The 20,063-nt window shown below is 39.6% G+C and overlaps 1 protein-coding gene across 1 annotated transcript in view; it reads right to left on the bottom strand.

Moving 5' to 3' along the window:
• Positions 1-19,743, bottom strand: part of LOC127428329 (caM kinase-like vesicle-associated protein) — a 134,444-nt gene extending 114,701 nt beyond the window's left edge. Inside the window, exon 1 of the mRNA XM_051676649.1 lies at positions 19,638-19,743. The gene's annotated coding sequence lies outside the window, so the exon portion shown is untranslated. The remainder of the gene's footprint in view (positions 1-19,637) is intronic.
• Between the last annotated feature and the right edge of the window lie 320 nt (positions 19,744-20,063).

Raw genomic sequence — 20,063 nt, 5'->3', positions numbered from 1 at the left:
GCGCGCTTGCATGTGAGGCGCACTATCATTGACACCGAGTCTAACTCCATGCCAAGAAAAGAGATGCTCTGAACTGGGGAGAGCGTGCTCTTTTCCCAGTTGACCCAAAGCCCTAAACGGCTGAGGTGTGTGAGCACCAGGTCCCTGTGTGCACACAGTAACTCTCGAGAGTGCACTATAATCAGCCAGTCATCGAGGTAATTGAGTATGCGAACGGCCACTTCCTTAACGGGGCAAGGGCTGCCTCTGTGACCTTCGTTAAGACGCGAGGGGCCTGACCATCGAACTCAAACAGTAGGAAGGGTCTGTGTCAAGGTAAAATCGAGACGTGAAAGTACATGTCCTTCAGGTCTACCGCTGCGAACCAATCTTGATGCCGGATGCACATCAAAATGTGCTTTTACATCAGCATCTTGAACGGGAGTCTGTGCAAGGCCCAGTTCAGAACTCGCAGGTCCAAGATTGGCTGCAACCCACCGCCCTTCTTGGGAACGATGAAGTAAGGGCTGTAAAACCCCTGTCTCACCTCGGCTGGAGGGACAGGCTCTATCGCTTCCTTCTGTAGGAGGACCGCGATCTCCGCCCGCAGGACGGCGGTGCTCTCGTCCTTCACTTACGTGAAGAGAATGCAGTGGAACTGGGGCGGGCGCCTGGAGAATTGAATCGAATAGCCGAGTCAGATGGTTCTGGCCAGCCAGCGCGACGGATTGGAAAGCGATAGCCACGCGTCCAAACTCCGGGCAAGGGGCACTAATGGAAGGATCGCATCTGGTGGTGCTCCAACCCGAGGCAGCCACGCTGAGGGGACCCTCAAAGCACTTTCCTTGCTCCGCGCGCCTGGCGTAAGGCGGGCCGGCGACTGAGGAGGGCCTCTCGGGCCATCCTCGAAACTCGTCATCACCAGCCGGCCGGGGGTGTGGTTTGTGTGATGCAGCAGGGCACGCGAAGGTGGGGGGGGCGCGTTCGTGAAGCCCAGGCTGCAGGCGCTCGGTGTCTGGTAGTCATGGGGACAGGGACTGTGAGCACTGGCGGTGTGACCCGAGGAGAGTGGAAACTGCTCTTTTTTTAACAATGTGGGTACCGCAGCCCGTAAGGGGTGCGGCGAACAGAAAAGAAAAAGGGAACAAAAGATTTTGCTCCCGGCCCTCCACCAGGGGATGGAGTGGTCAGGCTACCAGCTCTATAGTTCCCGCAGACGTCTTTATCCTCGGGTGTCCCGTCACAGGGGCACTTGGGAGCCCTCCTGGGGGTCTTCATGGCCGGCCGAGAAGCAGAGGGTGTCCCTCTCCTGCGGGGGGCTCTACGCTGGAGCCGAGTGCTGGGCTCGGGCTGGGGCGGAGCTGATTGAGTTTGTGTCGCCGCAGGGGGACGCCCTCGGTGAACAGACGGGGTGCGCACTCTTGAGCCACGTCGGGGCAAGATGTGCTGAATGGTCTCCGTCTGTTGCTTCACCATCGAGAACTGCTGGGCGAAGTCCTCGATGGTGTCGCCGAAGAGGCCAACCTGGGAGATGGCCGCTTTAAGGAACCGCGCCTTGTCCGCGTCCCTTATCTCGACCAGGTTCAGCCACAGGTGGCGCTCCTGGACCACAAGCGTGGACATCAGATGCCCGAGTGTGCGTGCTGTGACCTTAGTCACACGTAGGGCGAGATCGGTTGCCGAGCACAGCTCTTGTAGCACACCGGGATCAGAACTACCCTCGTGTAGCCTTGGACTGATGGACCTGTAAGAGGGCCATGGCGTTCCGGGGGGGAGGTGGCCTGACCGGCAGCAGGCTTTAGTCACCAGAGACGATGTCGTCCTGCAGGCTCAAGAAGGGAGTGCCGGGTGACTCTGCCAGGTGGTGGTGCTCAACGGGCACAGGTGTGCCGTGATCGCCTTATCCACCTGGGGTATCGCGGCATAACCCTCGGCCACCCCACCGTCGAGGGTAGTGAGAGCGGAAGAACTGAAGGATCGTGTTCGGGCAGCGAAAGGTGCACTCCACGATCGTGTCAGCTCGTCGTGCACTTCCGGGAAGAAGGGGACTGGAGGGGGCGTCGTCAATTCATCAAGCCACGAGTGCTCAGGGGCGGGTGGAGGGTTCCACTCAAGCCCAACACTCGCGGCGGCCCGGGCAAGCATGGAAGTCAGCTCCGCGTCAGCCTCAGACTGGGCTGCCACACCCGAAGGCGGCAGCCCGGACGAGTCCTCGGCGTCCGACATCACCAAGGCATTCTCCGATGCAGCGATCGACATCTCATCCAGCTCACGAGCTCCAAAAGAGACATTAGGCTGGCACTGAGGCGAGCTGCCTGTCTCATCCCAGAACTGGACGGGCGCAAACGAGTGTACCGGGGAGTGGGCGGTCCATGGGGGTTTACCCGGTGGAACCGTGCCCATTGAAGCCCCTGAATTGCCTTCAGCATTAACCAGGGCGGCCTCGTACCCGTAGGTAGAAGGACCAGCGGGGGAGACAGCTGAAGTGGCTTTCCCTCGAAAGAAGGAAAGCCGCGACCGCAACATTGCCATGGTCATGTTCTCGCAATGAGAACATGAACCATCCACGAACGCTTCCTCAACGTGATTTTGGCCCAGGCACGTGAGGCATTGATCGTGACCGTCAGAGGCAGAGAGGTAACAACCGCATCCAGGAACTGCACAGAGACGGAAGGGCATCTTAAAAAATACGTGTCTTTAAAAAGAAGTTCAATGTCACTGTGCCTGCTCTAATAGAGGAAATATACTCTTTAGAGGAAATAAACTATTTTAAAGCGCTGTCGAAGCACCCAGGGGCGTAGTCTGCAGTGGAGTGCAGAGTGGAGAGAAAGCCGCTGGAATGCGCCGTATATCCAACAGCACACTGAAATACAACCGCTCGGATCCAAAGAAAAAATCTGAATGAATCCGCATTCCAGCCTCCCTTTTATACCTGAATGTCGGGGGGAGTGGCATGCAAATTCTACTCGCCAATTCTCATTGGCCTTTTCTCAAAGATCTGAAGGTGTCTCGGGCTCTCAAGATCGTCCCCTATTGTCACTACATCGACACAACGTCGAGTGAGTGACAGAAGGGGAACACAGACTTCATTAGAGACGAAAATGCAACTTTTTCACATCGACAATACTGAGAACTATGTATTGTTGTTGTTATTATTAATATTACTATTACTATTATTATTGTTAATTATATTGATGTGATTATGTAATGCTCCAAATGCTCATCATCAACAATGTGTTAATCATCATCATCATCTACAAGCTGTATCCTCACAGTACTAAAATTATTACTCATTATTTCCAAGTGACCTTCTGCAAAAATGCACAGAAAGTTTGCATCACACACAGCCAAGTGAAACATGTCAGGCTGTTTGTTTCATGGATAGCATCGCCACATGCTCTGATCACATGCTGTTTCCAACCTTATGAGGATATATGATGACTTCCAGTACAATGAAATGTTACGAGCATAACATCCAGTTGCAGTTTTATTTGATCAGGTTTAGAGTTCCATCTCAAGCAATCTTTTTAATATGAGTGATTTCTGTAGCCATCAACCTTGGTCTTTAGTGTCTTACTGTGGCCCATGCCTCTGAGTGCTTTCTTTGAACATCTGAGAGTGCTGGAAAATGCTGTAATTAGATTGGACCTGACCCACAAATAAATTACAGCTTGGAAAGACAGCCAAATACTGAATTTTGCAAGAGTTACTGTGGCATTTATGCATTCTCATAGCCTGATTATTTCAGCAGTGAAACTGATGTAGAAAATATATGCTGTAAAAAGTTAATATGATCAGTATATGGTCAGGTTGCTAAGGAGTCTTATATCAGTATAGAAAGCTGTAAAAAAAGAGAAATGACAGGCAGATTGGTAGGTCCCTCAGTGTTGCCTCAGCATGTACAAAGTTCAAATGTCAGACAGAGAAGGATAAATGCACAAATAATCCAAAAAGCTGTCCTGTTCTGCTCTGTTTTTGCCATATTTAACACACACACACACACACACACACACACACACACACACACACACACACACACCACTGTCCTCAGGGAACTGAAGAATGTCTCACACATGCTGTCTGCTAAAATCTGTCCTGGATGCTCAAAAGGGTGACTGCCAGCTTTTACCCAAGAACAGCAGTGCCTTCCTCTCAATCTCTCTACAAATCTCTCTTTTGGCCCCTGAATTCAATGCCTAAATGAGAGGACCGAACTTAATAAAAAAAATAAAAAAAAACAATAGTACATATTCAGACTTTGTATGTTTTTTTGTTGTTGTTTTTTTTACTATACCTTAAATACAGTGCCTTACAAAAGTATTCAGACCCTTGAAAAGTCTCTCCTCATAATTCAAATCATTGACATTTACATATTTACATTTCTAAATATATTTCTGAAGAGAATACACTTTTAATGTAGCATCTATAATTCTGTGAAATGAGAGAATATATTAAGGGTTTAAACTTTGAATATTTCTGCAAGGCACTGTACCTCACAATTAATCAGTCATTAATTTAACCTGGTCTTCTAAAATCACATTACTATAATAACATTTTTTCAAAATGATTTGGCTCATTCTATGTATCACTACAGTTTCCTAGTGAAATAAACAATAGAAGCACAATGACGTTTATTCACTTTCACACAAATTACGAAAAAAAACTGTTGATTATCAGTTCATAAAAAATTACTTTTCATCATGTTCCTCACACAATGCTATATCATGACATAAAAACACTTTTTTCTATTTGCATAACATAACCAACAACATTTACAAGCTTATTCAGACATGATACATTTTTGCGTAAGCTAAACTATTAAAGCATAGTACTTGCAATGTGAAAGACTGAAGGATGATTCCAGCAGATCACGTGAGTCGTTACAAAAGTGTCATAGAACCACCAATAAAATACATGGTTGCTTCAGCAATTGCATTTTTCACCTCACATTTGCTTATTATATCAAATACGTTTAGGTATAAGGTTTCTGTTAGGGATGTCAATTTTGTTTATTTAAAACTCAAAACAGGATACATATTAAAAACATTTAACAAAGCAAATGTAAGACAAAAAACAGACTATTGATTAGGTTCAGATTTAAAGGAATAGTTCACCCAAAACTGAAAATTCTCTCATCATTTACTCACCATCATGCCATCCCAGATGTGTAACTTTCTATGGTAAATGGTCAGCACTTATATAGTGCTTTTTTTTAAGCCTTAGCAGTTCTACAAAGCACTTTACACTGTGTCTCATTCACCTATTCACACACACACTCACACACCAATGACAGCAGAGTTGCCATGCAAGGCACTAGTCTGCCGTTCAGTGTCTTACCCAAGGACACTTCGGCACATGGAGTCATGTGGGCCAGGAATCTAACTGCTAACCCTGTGATTAGTGGACAACCCACTCTACCACCTGAGCCACAGAGCCATAGAGTCCTTCTATCTTCTGCAGAACACAAATTATGATTTTTAGAAGATGATTGTCCATACAATGCAAGTGAATGGGTGCTAACAATTTGATGCTCCAAAAAGCACATAAAGGCATCATAAAAGTAATCCATATGACTCCAGTGTTTTGAGAAGTGATATGAAGTGATATGATAGGTGCTGGTGAGAAAGAGATCAATATTTAAGTACTTTTGCTTGAAATTCTTCTCCCTACCCAGTAGGGGATGATATGCATGAAGAATGTGAATCACCAAAAATACAAGAATTAGAATGTGAAAGTGATCTGTTTCTCACCAACACCTATTTTATAGCTTCTGAAGACATTATTTAACCACTGGAGTCTTATGGATTACTTTTATGCTGAATTATGTGATTTTTTTGAGCTTCAAAATTTTGGCACCCATTCACTTGCATTGTATGGACCAAATGAGCTATTCTTCACTGAGAGAAATTCTTCTAAAAATCTTCATTTGAGTTCAGCAGATGAAAGAAAATCATACTCATCTGGGATGGCATAAAGGGCAAGTAAATGATGAGAGAATTTTTGGGTTAACTATTCCTTTAAGGTTTAGGGTAGGAATGTTGGTTTTGTTTATTTTAAATTGGACAGAGCATTAATCTTAAAAATCTCATCTTTTTGAGAGAACATTTAACTCTCTATTAGCGCCACACAGTAGACATTTCACATCAGAACTGGTGCAATACGTGTAATTAAGAACGTAATGTAATTTGAAAAATGTTGCCACAGTCACATAATTTTCATAAAATCAGGCTGCATTAATTATATCGCCCCATGAATGGTTTTCACAGATGTTCATCATAAACACAACATTATATAAAAACCACTAACTGATATTGTAAAGCCTTCAATTTAGGTCTATCAAGGTCTCTGACAATGTCTAGTCTATGAAAATTTAGAACATTTAGTCTATGAAATGTCTAGTCTGCATAAAAGCAGCTGTGTGCAAAGGCACCAAACTTCAGACTTTCCAAAAAGTCTTTGCTTGTCTCTAAGTGTAAAAATAAGTAGGCATTGAGGCTTGGAAATACTTTCTATCTTTTCGCAGTGTTGGGTGTCTTGTTTAATAGTGCAGCAGCCTAAGGCAGTCACAGCCAGAGAGAAAGGATCAAAAAAGGACTGCTGTTCTGATCAGTGTACAGACCAGCATTGTGAGCCAACAAAACTGCCCTCTGCAGCATATGTTAATAGAGCTTAAAGCAGTTTCACTGCTCAAAACAACCCCACTAGGCTTTACAAAGGATGAATTTCAGCATCCTCACACCCACACGGGTGAAAGAGAACACCTCACTTGATTATCTCTCCCAGTCAATTGCGTGTAAGAGTGTTTTTGGCCACGGCCTAAATATAAATGGTGGTGCATTGCTGTGGTGCTGGTATTAACTGGACAGTGACTAGTCAAAGTTTTTATGTCAGAGTAGAGTGTGATTGGAACATACAGCTCTACAGAGAGAGAGAAAGAGAGGGATGATTCACAGAATGGATGACAGAGGTCAGTATGGTGGGAGGATGAGGAGTGCTGAGTGATGAAGGTGAGAAACAGCTTGGTTAATGGAGGAGAATGCCCCCGTTAGTCAGGCTACGCTAGTACCAATGGAGTGTGTGTGTGTGCCTGAGTATGTGTGTATGTTTGACTGCACTCCTGCTGAGGCAGCTCACTGTACACAACCTGACAGCATTTATTTTTTTGCTTTTGCTGTTGCTATTGAGAAAAAGCTGCTTTTAAAATAGTTGGTTAGCTCATTATAAACACACTGCAGGAAGTCTGCCATACATCTCATCTAATCATAAATTCTACATAAACAACAGCCTAAAATAAGGAATGAACAGATATAGAACTGTGTGGTCAATACTGATAGTGGAATTATTTTCACTAGCACTCACAATCAGGAACTTAAAACATTGTTTTATTTCACTCCAAGACTGATCTCACTGTGGCCAAAGCTTGAAGTGTTGCTTAACGTATGTGAATGTGTGAGCTCCAGATTTTAGGTAAAATGTTCACAGAGTGGTGCCAAAAGCAAGTTGGAGCAAGTTTAGTTTTAGTTGTAAATATTTTAATACAGTCAACAAGAATAATTTATTAACCATATGACCTAACCCAAACCCCAACCCTAAGTCTAACCATCAGTGGAGTAAAAAATATAATCTTATAGGGAAAATGCAATCTCAGAATTAAAGATTGAATGATTAAATCATCATTGATTGTGTGAACACAATTTCTTCATGGTTTCCACAAGACCAGAACCATGTCTTTGAGGCTGCTAGTGCAGTATACAATCAGTCTTGCTATATGAAAAGGTAAAACACATTTGAATTGATGCCGCTTGTCAGTAACTCAGTAGAATGGGGATGTCATGTTATCCAATTTAGTTTATTATGAATATGTCTGTGTGAAAGCTACAGAAAGAAGATTTGTATAGTTTTGTCTTAAATAGCTTTACTGTAGATAAGGTGTGGCAATATCTTAACGTGCTAGCAATGACTGTCACCACATGGCTCCCACCCAAGCAATATTTTACAAACAAAGCAAAAAAACAAAAAAAAAAAAAAAAGTTTAAGCCCCTTACTCCTTGCACACTAATCTGACCATTCAGCTCAGCTATTGTTTGTTGCCTTGGTTACAAAGTCCCTCAATGGCATTTCACTCTACAGTTCCAGTAAATCAGAGAGCGAGAAAAAAGAAAAAGCACATGGTTTGGGAGCATGATGTTATACAAGGCTAAATTTAAGAGCCGCCTGTTCCAGCACTCATTGCTAAAAATTCAGAGGGGAAAAAACTGAAAATATCTTATTTTTTTTATCTAAGATGAGGCAGTTAAAATAGAACATTTACATGAACAAGTACATAGAGATGAGGTATTTGTGTGGGTAACTGGAAGCACAGCAAACCATGTGAATGAAAGCCTTCTGAATAAGAACTACTGCTTACATTCGAAATATGCTTGGAAATATTTGACGACATATACAGTTCATCTGAATATATACTGCAAGATGAAGTCAACTAGATCCCTGAGTCAGTCAAACTGCTACTTCTTAGTGCATAACCATCCATATTTCCTCTTTGAATTAATTACCTGCTAAAAACATGCAGCACTGATTAAAAATAATAGCCATTCATGTAAAAGAGGGACACTAATCTAAAGATTGATCAACATAGCATTTCATCCAGGAATGCCTGCTTTGGAATTCAATCATGGCCAGAACTGACAAGATTGGTCCAAAAAGATAATGTGTACTATTCTGTGTTGACCTCTAAACCTAATTGGGTCTCTTTGGATATCTGCTCAAAATCAACTTTATTCATCTTTTACCAAGAGATATTTTCCATGTGGCATGGCTGCACAACCATGTGCTAGCAAATTCTAAATGGTCTCAAAGCATTATTTTGCCTTTGGCTGGTCCAGTGCAGCATGACATTGAGGCCTTCTTAAAAATAAACCTAGGCACATCATTCAGCTTTTCACACTAGGGTGGGCTGTAATTCCATAAGCAATGTGCAATATGCAACCTGTCAGAGTTTAAGTAGATTGCTCTGCATTGAACACTTTCATGCTAACACAGGCCTGATGCTTAAGTCCTGCCAGTTTTAATGAAAATTGATTTCACCCTGTCCTTCACCTGAAAGAGTGACTCTCTGGCTACTGGATCGCAAGTGCTGTCACACAATGCCCCTCTGCAAATTATATTAAATCACACCATCTGTTGACAGCCAAGTTAACAAAATCTGAATGAGGACAGGCAATAACTTACATGGACATTTTAATGTGTCTCTTGCTGTCAAAGAATACTTTCATTGGGAGGTCATGCAAGAATAAACAAAGTTATTTTCAAAAATGCTGCAGAAGAAGAATGTGTTCCCTTGAGACTTCATGAGAGCAGCTAAAAAATATATATATGAAGATTACACAGATGACAAATCATTTGCATATCTAAAATGTTGTCAAAGCTTTTCATGTTTAAGTATTTGTTTACTTCTATCTACTTCCTTCTCTTTAGTTTTCAGACTTAAATGAAGATGTTTGAAAACTTAAAAAAAGAAAATGCTAGACTATACAATAAAATGTTTAAAAATTATGTCATGGATCTTGGGAATAAAGTCATCGCAATTCCTCTTACAATTGATTCAGAGGAGAGATGAAAATGCCTTCAGTGGCAGCATGAATCAATGTGGAGGTGAAATATTAATACATTTTTGATTTAAAATTCCCCTTCAAATTCGCTATTTATGGGGGCTATCAGCTGGAGTGGGCCTTTGAAGTTGCCTGATGCCATAAGTAACCCTTTCAGCAGTGAGCCGTGCATTCCCTTTCCCTTTTGTCTGTGGGAAAGTCTTGATATCATTGCAGACTGTGTTGTTTGTGTTATTTCGAGAAAAATAAAAGGGATCCATCTCCATCTGTCAATGTCACTGTGTGCCTTGATTTCTTTATTCTTGTTCTTAACATTGGTGTAAGGAATGGTCTGCCAAAAGATGAATGACACACTTGTGATGATAATTTTTGGCTCATCACATTGTCTCCTCAAGCAGCCTAAAAATATCTTCCAGCTGGGACATATTCAATAGTATCAAAGCTTTATCTTTTGTCCTGGTCAATGGACCAGAGCCGAATAGGACCATTTTCTCAATGTAACCTACCACAACTGTACTGTAGACTGGTCATGAACATTTTAAGTGAAATTTCTGATATTTGTAGTCCCTTCTCGGGCGACACAGTAATGCCAGTGATGAACGCTCCTCAAGTGATAAAGAAGATAAAGTGTTAGAAGAAGAATCAAATCTATATTTATCATCACACAACCAGGGCTGGTGGATTTTGTTTCAGTGACATTCACACAATGTTGCCAAGGAACGACACCATGAACCAATTTCAGGCACAATCCCTGGGGTTAAGTACTTTGCTTCAGGGGCACTATGTGATTGCTCACTGCGCACTCCTTGCGGTGATCAAACTAGCAACCTTCCAGTTACCAGCCCTGTGCCTTAATCATTACACCACACCAGCCAAACAAAGTCAAATAATAAGGCAATCATTGCTAATGCTGAGAACTGAGTGCACTAGAAGAAATATATCAGCTTCTGTTCAAGCAAATACGCTCCTGGCCACCAGTGTAAACATTAATATTTTCTAGTGATAACCTGGTGAAGCTACTGTACACAAGTTAATTCGGTAAGACAAAAATGTTTACTTCATCCAGTTTTGCTGATGGTATGATGTTTTCAGCTTTGTGGGATTTTTTTAGTACCTCAACAGGATCAATATACTCTCAGAGACAGGGAGCTAAACATTGAGAAAGAGTAATTTCCCCTGGCTGTTATCTGTTGGGATAGGACAAAGGTATGCAAACAGACTGTCCCAGGGGTCAGTTACCTGTTGACTGAGGTCTTGAACACTAATGACTTACAAAGGAATATACAAATGAGTGTGCTTATTCCAGGCAGCTAGAGATTCTTAGACAAATACTATCTTTTTGATCGCAATCCGTGGCTTAAACCACAGAATGCTATAAAATTACAGTAACAGTTATCGTTGCAATTTGAAGCTGAAGACAGGACAAAGGTAATACCGTTTTTTTTTTTTTTTTGCAGAGTGTCTATTTGTGGTATAAATAGTATCTTCCACACAGTGCAGCACCCCAATGGTCTGGTGGAACCGCAGAAATATACACCAAACTAAACAATAGATGTCACTGCAGTGGCGTGGGGTGTAAAGATGGTATGTGAATGTGTACTGTTGTCCTAGTGACCGTGGTTTGAATCTGCGTTTGTCCCACTCTTTTTCCATCCGATTTCCTATTTCCACTCTAAATATTTCCTAAAATACTACTTAAAATAATAGATAAAAATGAATATAAATGTTGATTTCATCGCAGTGATTTGGTCATGGTGAATGCCGAGGAGTGCAGAGAAGGGTTTGACCTGAGGGAGGGTGATCTGTCGATCGCACTCGTTCCTGCGGCTCAGCATCGCTTGTATGTAGATTGCAACACTGTTGAGTAATATTGTAGTAACCATGTTTTTTTTGTTGTTTTTTTTTTTGGCAGAAACCATAGTTTTAATGCAATTAACCATGGTGTTTCAACAGTAATATGTTGTTAATATAGTAACCATGGTTAATTTTGTGGTTACTGTAAATTTATAAATAAAATACCATGATGAAACCATGGTTACTGTAGTAAAACCAAGGTTATTTTTTCTAGGGCTGCCCCCAACCAAAGATTTTACTAGTCGACTAGTAGACGTTAATTTATGCCATTAGTCAACTAGTCGCACGTTTATGATATTAATTTAATTAATTAAATGTATATATTTTGGGGGGCATCAGAAAATGGTTTGAGATCCAGGGCTGAGAAAGAATTTTATAAGTAACATTGCTAACACTGTCCTATATTACAGAGAAATACTAAACCGTAATAATTTGCCTTTAAAATATAAATTTTACAAGCGCACACACGAAGAGAACCACAGCAATACAGCCAAAAGTGGTAATGATTCTGAATGTGTCAGAAAAACCAGCAAGGAGACTGTCTGAACATTTTGTTAATTTATAGAGAGAAATGCACATTAGGGTTGTGCCGACAGACGATGATCTCGGGGATCGACGATAGTCAGAGTGATCGCCAATAGCTGATGCCTTTGACAATGTCAAGACGATATTTGGCTCATTTTCCCATGTATTAAATTATTATTATTATTAGGCTATTATTATTATCAAATTAATATTACAAATAATTTGCCCATTGACACACAGACACACACTTGAAGAAACATGCTTTATTATATTAAGAACAGATGACAGAAAAGCCGTCTATGCGCATGTATGTTTATACGGAGGCGTGCAGTCTCGTGGAACACACGCATGTAAAAGTTCCTCACTCTTTCTTTGTTTCAGTCTTCTGATTTTTGCAAGAACAGTATCATCTATGAGAGTGCTGTAAATGTCCTCAGACATCTCAGCTCAGGAGGTGCTTTGAGTTCAGTTCGCTTTATTTCCACAGAGCAGTTCATTGTGACCACAACTCTGCAGCCTATACATCTGTGATTAAAACATAAAATAACTATGATTTATATTTCAGTGATTATTATCATCATTATAATTATTATTTTTACATTTATAATTGTTTATATGTCTTCACATATATATATATATATATATATATATATATATATATATATATATATATATATATATATATATATATATATATATATATATACACACAACCAGTCAAAAGTTTTGAAACACTTACTTATTCTTTATTATAATTTTTTTTTTTTTTTTCACATTTTAGAATAATAGAAAGTCATTAAAACTATGGAATAACATAAATGGAACTATGGGAATTATGTTGTGACTAAACAAAATCCAAAATAAATCAAAACTGTGTTATATTTTAGCATCTTCAAAGTACTCACCCCTTGCCTAGAATTTTCAGAAATATACTCTTGACATTTTCTCAACCAACTTCTTGACGTATAACCCTGGGATACTTTTTAAACAGTGTTGAAGGAGTTCCCATCTATATGCTGGGCATTTATTGGCTGCTTTTCTTTATTACTTGGTCCAAAAAGTGTTTTGTTTTTTTTTTAATAAAATTTCAGATTTATAATGGAATAAATTAATATGGTGGCACAATTATATTTTTGTCTACAAAACTAATTTCAAATATTTAAGCATACACCTTTAGATCAAAAGATTTTTAAGATCATGTGAAACATTTCGGTCAAGTGTTTCAAAACTTTTTACCGGTAGTGTGTGTATGTACAGTATATATATATATATATATATATATATATATATATATATATATATATATATATATATATATATATATATCACTTCATTATTTTATTTGCTTTTTTGTTTCGTTTGGAATGCAATTTGAATTTAGAAATGTATTTGATTTAAGTTTTTTAAATAAATTAATTACATTTTCAATGCAAATTCACTAAAGCAAGAATATTCACCGATCCCTCAGCCCGGGTGTTGCCGATGTAATTGGATATTGCGATATATATATATATATATATATATATATATATATATATATATATATATATATATCTCGTGAAGGAGGGAACAAAACAAATTTATTTACACACATGATGTATTTTCCCAGACAACGAAATACCCGTCTGGTAGAGAATTCACAGATGAAGTAGGCTCTTTGCCAGAGAGATGTTGAACTGTTGTAAAGCCATCTTTCAAAAAGTTGAACAACACACATTTTAATTGCACTTATTTTATTTATTTTTTCAGTTTCATTTGAATTTTTAGTTAAAATAAATAAAAATAAAGTTCAAAGTTTGAAATCAAGGTGTCTTGCTTTATTATGTAACCATAACCCTGCTTAACGAAAATGACCCTATAGTACCACCTAGCGGTAATACTGGTGTTCGTCGGTTTCCTGTGGAGTTTTTTCTGCGACCAACCGACCAATCAAAACTTGGTCGACCAAGACTCTTCTCATGGACTAAGGTTTGGTCAATAAACAGGGGGTAGCCATAATTGTTTCTAAGGTAAGTATAAGGTTATGTTTAGAGGCAGGGATTAATGTAGTGTGTCTGTGGGACTCTAAATAAACACAATAAACACACTGCAGTGATGCCCAAACTGTATGTTAGTATTTAAATATGGCTGCAAATAGTATCTGACACTATTTGCATCAGGGTGCAGTTAGTATCTACCACTATTTGCACCAGGGTTGGGGTGCAAATAATGTCTGCCACTATTTGCACTGGGGTGTAAATAGCATATACCATTATATCTGCACTGGGGTGCAAATAGCATCTGCCTTTTTTTTTTGTAGTTTTTTTTTTTTTTAACTTTTCATTTCTGTTATCTTTTTCTTTTGCTGTGACAGCTGGGTACAAATTAAGGCTGTTGACAATACATGTTCTGCCAAAAAAACTTTTTGTACTGTCTAATCAATCCTTTACTCAAATGAAACAATAATGTAATGTCTTTGAATTGCATTATTGTACTTATTATATACAGTGTATTATTATATTAATTTGGATTATTATATACAGAATTATCTTTACTTGGGACCTCTTATAGCCAGTATGTAATATATATGTAATTGTGATTAATTAATTGGCAATGCAAGTATTTGATAATTTTTTTTAATCTATTGACAGCTTCAGTAAAATTGCAAGTTAAATGGCAGCATTAATCTTTCAGTTAGTTACTTACTAAAAAAAGCTTATGTAGCACAATTTTTGACCATTTTGTCAAGACACCATACAAGCTAAAGCTCCCTCAACAAGGCTGCTTTTCGTTGCCTGGTGTTCCTCCCAAGGAGAGGACCCAGAGCGCTGCCCTGTGCAGGTGGTTCTCTGCTTTCTGCAGGAGCCTTTGGATGTGGGACTCTCTCCATCCATGCTCATCGCTGCTTTAGTGGTGGGACATGATCCTCTGGGTGGTTTGTCAGAGGGCATGCAAGTTCTTGAGGAGAGCTAGACATTTGAACCCCACTACTGTCCTAGCCTGGGACCTAGCACTGGTGTTAAATGTGCTTACAGGTCCCCTATTTGAGCCACTAGATGCGGTAAGCTTACTATCTCTAATGACTGTGCCGCTACTTGCTTTGGATTCATTCATTTAAATGTATTTTGGACCTTATTATTTAGTGGTGTTGAGATAATTATACTAATGGAAAACACAAGCCTTGCCAGGCCTTGGCCATCAAAGACTCTTTCTTAGAATTTAGACCGGACTTGTCGAAAGCAGTCCTTATGCTTAGAAAAGGTTATGTGCCCAAGGTATTGGGCTCAGGTTGTCACCTTGCAAGCATACTCTTCTCCTCCATTTGAGTTGGACATGGCTGAAAAGCTGCATATTCTTTGTCCAGTGAGGGCATTGCACATGTATGTTGACCGAATGAGTCAGTTCAGGCTGTCAGATCAGTTCTTGCTTTGGAGGCCGTGCTTAAGCTTTGGCGGTCTCACAGCAAAAACTGTCTCACTGGGTTGTTGATGCCGTTGTGCTCACTTAAGTTTCGCTCATGCCTACATTTCACAAGCCATGCAGTGCCTCATAGATGTTAAGGCCCATTCTACCAGCAGCAAGGCTTTCTCATGGGCTTGGGCAAAGGACGTTTGTCTGGCAGCAGGATGGGCTTCCCCTACACCTTTGCCAAGTTTTATAACTTGAGGGTTTATATGTCAATGTTTCACTACCGTTCTTGCACTGTTTTCCAGCAGTGGTGCTCAACCACTGCAGAATCTACAGCTGCACGACAAAAGAAAACATATAATCCCGAGTTGTGAATGTCCGGTTGCAGTCTGAATTGAATGTTGGCGATATAAAAAGACCATATACCACAAAATAATCAGCCCGATCTCACATAAAAATTTTCAAGTGTGTGCCGATTTTTCTTTTGCCGAAATTGATATATGTTGACCGAATTTTAAAACACTGCCCCCAGAGGGTAAAGCAATAAGTGTTTTAAAGCATATAAACAAGTGTGGTATCCATTTATGTCCAGAAGAGGTCACCAGAAGCCAGTTGCAAAGAAAATTGTATTCAGCCATACAGGGTGTAAAACAATGAAGATAAATGTTTATTTTATTAAGTATTGGTGTACATGTAAATATAGCCATTGTTGGTAATGTTTTTGCCAGGTTGGCAACTTGGTTGTTTCTACCTCTTCCTTCCTATTTGTCGTTGGCTAGTGAGCACTGCAAGTATTGCATGTGAATCAGTAGCACAATATTATGGCACTCGTTTCACATAGCATCAGCTACTTACACAGCGTCGAAATAATCGACTTGAAAGGGAACATTTCTGTTCTGACTGTAACCTTGATTCTATCAAAGAAGATGATTGTGAAGGGACGATTGGTGTGATTCTTGATTGAAATAACTGTTAGGTAAAAAGCTGAAAACTCTACAGATTAAGTTGCCTCAACACAATAAAATTATGATTTTGACAAATATAAAAAAGAACCAAGGTCAAGCATTATGCAGAGATATGATTTATTAAACAGGATCTTCAAGCCTTACTGTATCATTTATTGTCTAAAATAAAACTTCAGCAATCCATCAACTCCAGCCAAGTTTTAAATTGGACTGAGTCATTTTGAGGAACCATCAAAACTGAAGAATGCTATTTCTCCATTTTGTTCCTTGATTGTTTCCGCCTTTCATTCCACGTTGGGCCCGCGGCCGTTTTTATCGTTCCCTTTTGGCCGGCAGTCGCCAGCCTCCTCTTATGTCCAGTCCTAAGGAGGCTACAAACCATGCCCTTCCTGTAGTTATGCCACTGAACTTGCCTCTATCCACCTTTTTCCTACATCCTATGATGCTTTGCGAGAAATATGAGCGTTACTTCCGTTGTCAAGTAAACACAGCTGTTGTTGCATCATACGTCCATTCATTCTTTTGTTGCGGTGTTGAGATTTTGAGGAGAGTGTGTGTGATTTCATGGGGACATACATCAATCACTATATCAGTGTGTTACTTAATGCTAATAAACTGCAAACAAAACCGGTGCAAAAGCGCAAACAAAACTGGTGCACTGGTTCTCTCAGATGCAGTTGAGATTTAATCTAAGCACAAACACAACATTTTGAGCAAAATTATCTGTTGTTTTAGTGGAGTACCTGTGTTAGTTCAGCTTCAGATGTGTGTGCTTGTCATCGTGCCATCCCTCATGTCAAATTTTTCAAGCTTTTTCAAGTTTTCTGATCGGATGGTTATTTCCTTGTAAATCCGCATGCAAGTTTAAACTCTGTTCGGTGGGTGAGTGACTGGAGAGAGGTGGAGCTTCGCTGCCATCCAGGATGACTCAGGACAGCGTTTTAAACTCCTTGCGACGTGGTTTTTGACTACCTCTGTATATTTTTGTGACCCAATAACAAAATATTTTGCACCCTGTTTACAACTTTATTTGGTGCTGATCATTTGCGATAGGATCATCAAAAACACGTCTTATTACTAGCTGTAAACAGGGTCTAAAATGACTGCAGCCAGAGCTAGGGAATGCTATAGAACGACTTCCGGCGGAAGTTCCACCCACATTCGTTTCCCCAGGAAAAAGGTGGATATTATATTTTAAATTCTAACTTTAGTATTGTTAGTTAGATAATCTGTACATTTGGTAACGGTAATTAATGCAAATCTTAGCCCTGTTCCCTCTCTCTCTGCCTCCCTCAACCCCCGGGGTAAAGCCTCAGGTAAAGCCGATGCCAAGCGCTGCTGTCTGAGGAAAGCTTCATTTGAGCAGATTAGAGTCTCACATAATTTAAGTGGAACACATCAAATTAAGTAAGTACAAGCAGTAATAAGACGATAACTCAAGCAAAATGTTTATAGAGAAATGAAAAAAACTTGGATGTTATTGAAAGGATGCTATAAAATTTTACTTGGGGTTTTTCACATAGCTCCAGAATCTTTATAACATATGTAGCCGCTCACAAAATGCGTTTTTGTGCCCAAAACAGCAAGATGGAGCACAACAGAATAGTGAACACGAGTGTCTCGGGACGCGTTCTTTTTTAAGTTTTAGTCTATTGCGTCCATCTTTGTTCATTGCGTCGCATCTTGCTGCTTTTTTTCACGCTGCATGTGTTGTGTTTTTAAGACGGTAAAAATAAAATAAATAAATAATAATGCATGGCATTATTAAAGCTAGTTACTGTAAAATTTTTATTTGTATTATTCCACAGCTGCCAAATACAGTAATCAGTAAATGACTGTACACAGCATTTACTTACTGTAATCAGATAGATTTTTACAGTAATAAGCTGGCAACACCGTTGCCAGTACTGTAAAGCATGTTAAGGTCTACCAGTGCAGGAGTCTGCCAGAACAAATTGAGTGCCCTCCTCTCTCCATCACCAGTGGAATTAATAAATGTACTTGCAGGCTATAAAACACAAATTTACAGTACTTGAATCATTATTCACATCAAGAAACACTCATTAAGCAGTGTGGACAAGCAGAGTCACAAAAGAAGCCAACATTTTCCCACAAGCGCTTGCTAAAGACAACCTGAGACCCAAAGTTGGACCCCATCTGAGCCAAACACAGCTTGGAGCATTTAACCCGACATCTGCATCCATCCTCAAACTCTTAGAGAATAATCCTGAAGGTGCTAAACCATGGATGAGTAAAGTTAACACTTTTTAATTTTTTTTTTACTGTAAGCACCATGGGATGTCATCACTGTTATCATGTGACACTACTGTAGCATGGTTTTATACAGACCCTTAAAAACTAATAACAATAAAGAAATAATATATATACAAACACCCTTTAATTGTGTTTTCATTGGCATAATGATCTCATTACCACTCTAAATAATAAGAAGAACCACCTAATAATGACTGTTATCATTTACATTATTTCCCCAAGGTACTTTTTAATTTATTAATGAAGAATTAACATCAATGGATAGTTGTCCATAAATGTTGCTCTTGTCCATTACTCGGCATAATTGTCATCTCAAAACACACTCACATACGTAATTGCACAACAATAATGACATGCTCCTAAAGGTTTTTATTTATTTATTTTGTTTTTCTTCTAGTGACTGGTTTCTTTATGAATTAATGCATGTAGTTTTCAATATATTCCCTAATGATGGCTGACGAGTTTCACAAGATTCTGCTGATTCTTAAACAAGTAATGTAATGCTCACCATTTACTATTTATAAATAAATGTATACAGCATTTTTATATATTTTATTGAAAAAAATATATATACACGAGGCAGGTGTTCATATAATTAAATCTAATCTCATCAAGACGTGGAATAAAGATCATTAGATTACGATACTCAGATATAGCTGGTTTATAACGTTTTTAGACGCACAGCAGCTTGCGTTTCTTCTGCAGCAGTGCGTCTCTTATTCAGCGCATTAGCCAAGCTGCATCAAATAACTACACTATCACATATCAAATGCAATTAAATAAACAGTTATCTTAAATTTGGTAGGCCTATTTAATGATGTGTTTCTCATAAACTGAGTAATCCTTGACATTATAGTTGCCATGTTACAATCATGTAAAGTGTGACCAAAACAGTGTATACAATGAAGAAATCAATGACGTTTTATACTTTCAAGTTATTATTTGCTAGAAAATAGTTTTTTCGACGTATTACTCGTATGAGTCAACTGTTTTAAGTTCGGTGCAACATGGTTTCATTATTGAACTCCGTTTCCGCAAAACTTACTTTCCAGTCGTGAGCAGACGTAAAATGTCCTCAAGTCCTCAGTCCAGAAGTCTTTTGGACGAACTGAATTTATCGGTGAACGCGGAGTTTTGTCGGTTATTCTCTATACTGTAAAGGACTCAGACTCCAATGATGCTTTCACATCTGTTTCACGCCGGCGATTTTTTTTTTTTTTTTTTTTTTTCTCAATCGTGAGGGGGATGAAGAAGGAGATGCGAGAGAGAGAGAGAGAGAGAGAGAGAGAGAGAGAGAGAGAGAGAGAGAGAGAGAGAGAGAGAGAGAGAGAGAGAGATAATAATGCGCGTTAATCTGACAAGCGTTTGTAGGGGTGTGGCCGAGCAATGTGTTATTTTAATAATTTGTCCTGATTTTCTTCAAAAGAAAAATAACATTACGCACAATATTGTTTTTTTTTTTTTTTTTTTT

This window comes from Myxocyprinus asiaticus, chromosome 37, assembly GCF_019703515.2.
Source record: "Myxocyprinus asiaticus isolate MX2 ecotype Aquarium Trade chromosome 37, UBuf_Myxa_2, whole genome shotgun sequence".
Taxonomy (NCBI): domain Eukaryota; kingdom Metazoa; phylum Chordata; class Actinopteri; order Cypriniformes; family Catostomidae; genus Myxocyprinus; species Myxocyprinus asiaticus.
Note: the sequence above shows the minus strand (reverse complement) of the source record. Positions and strands in the feature narration are given on the sequence as shown.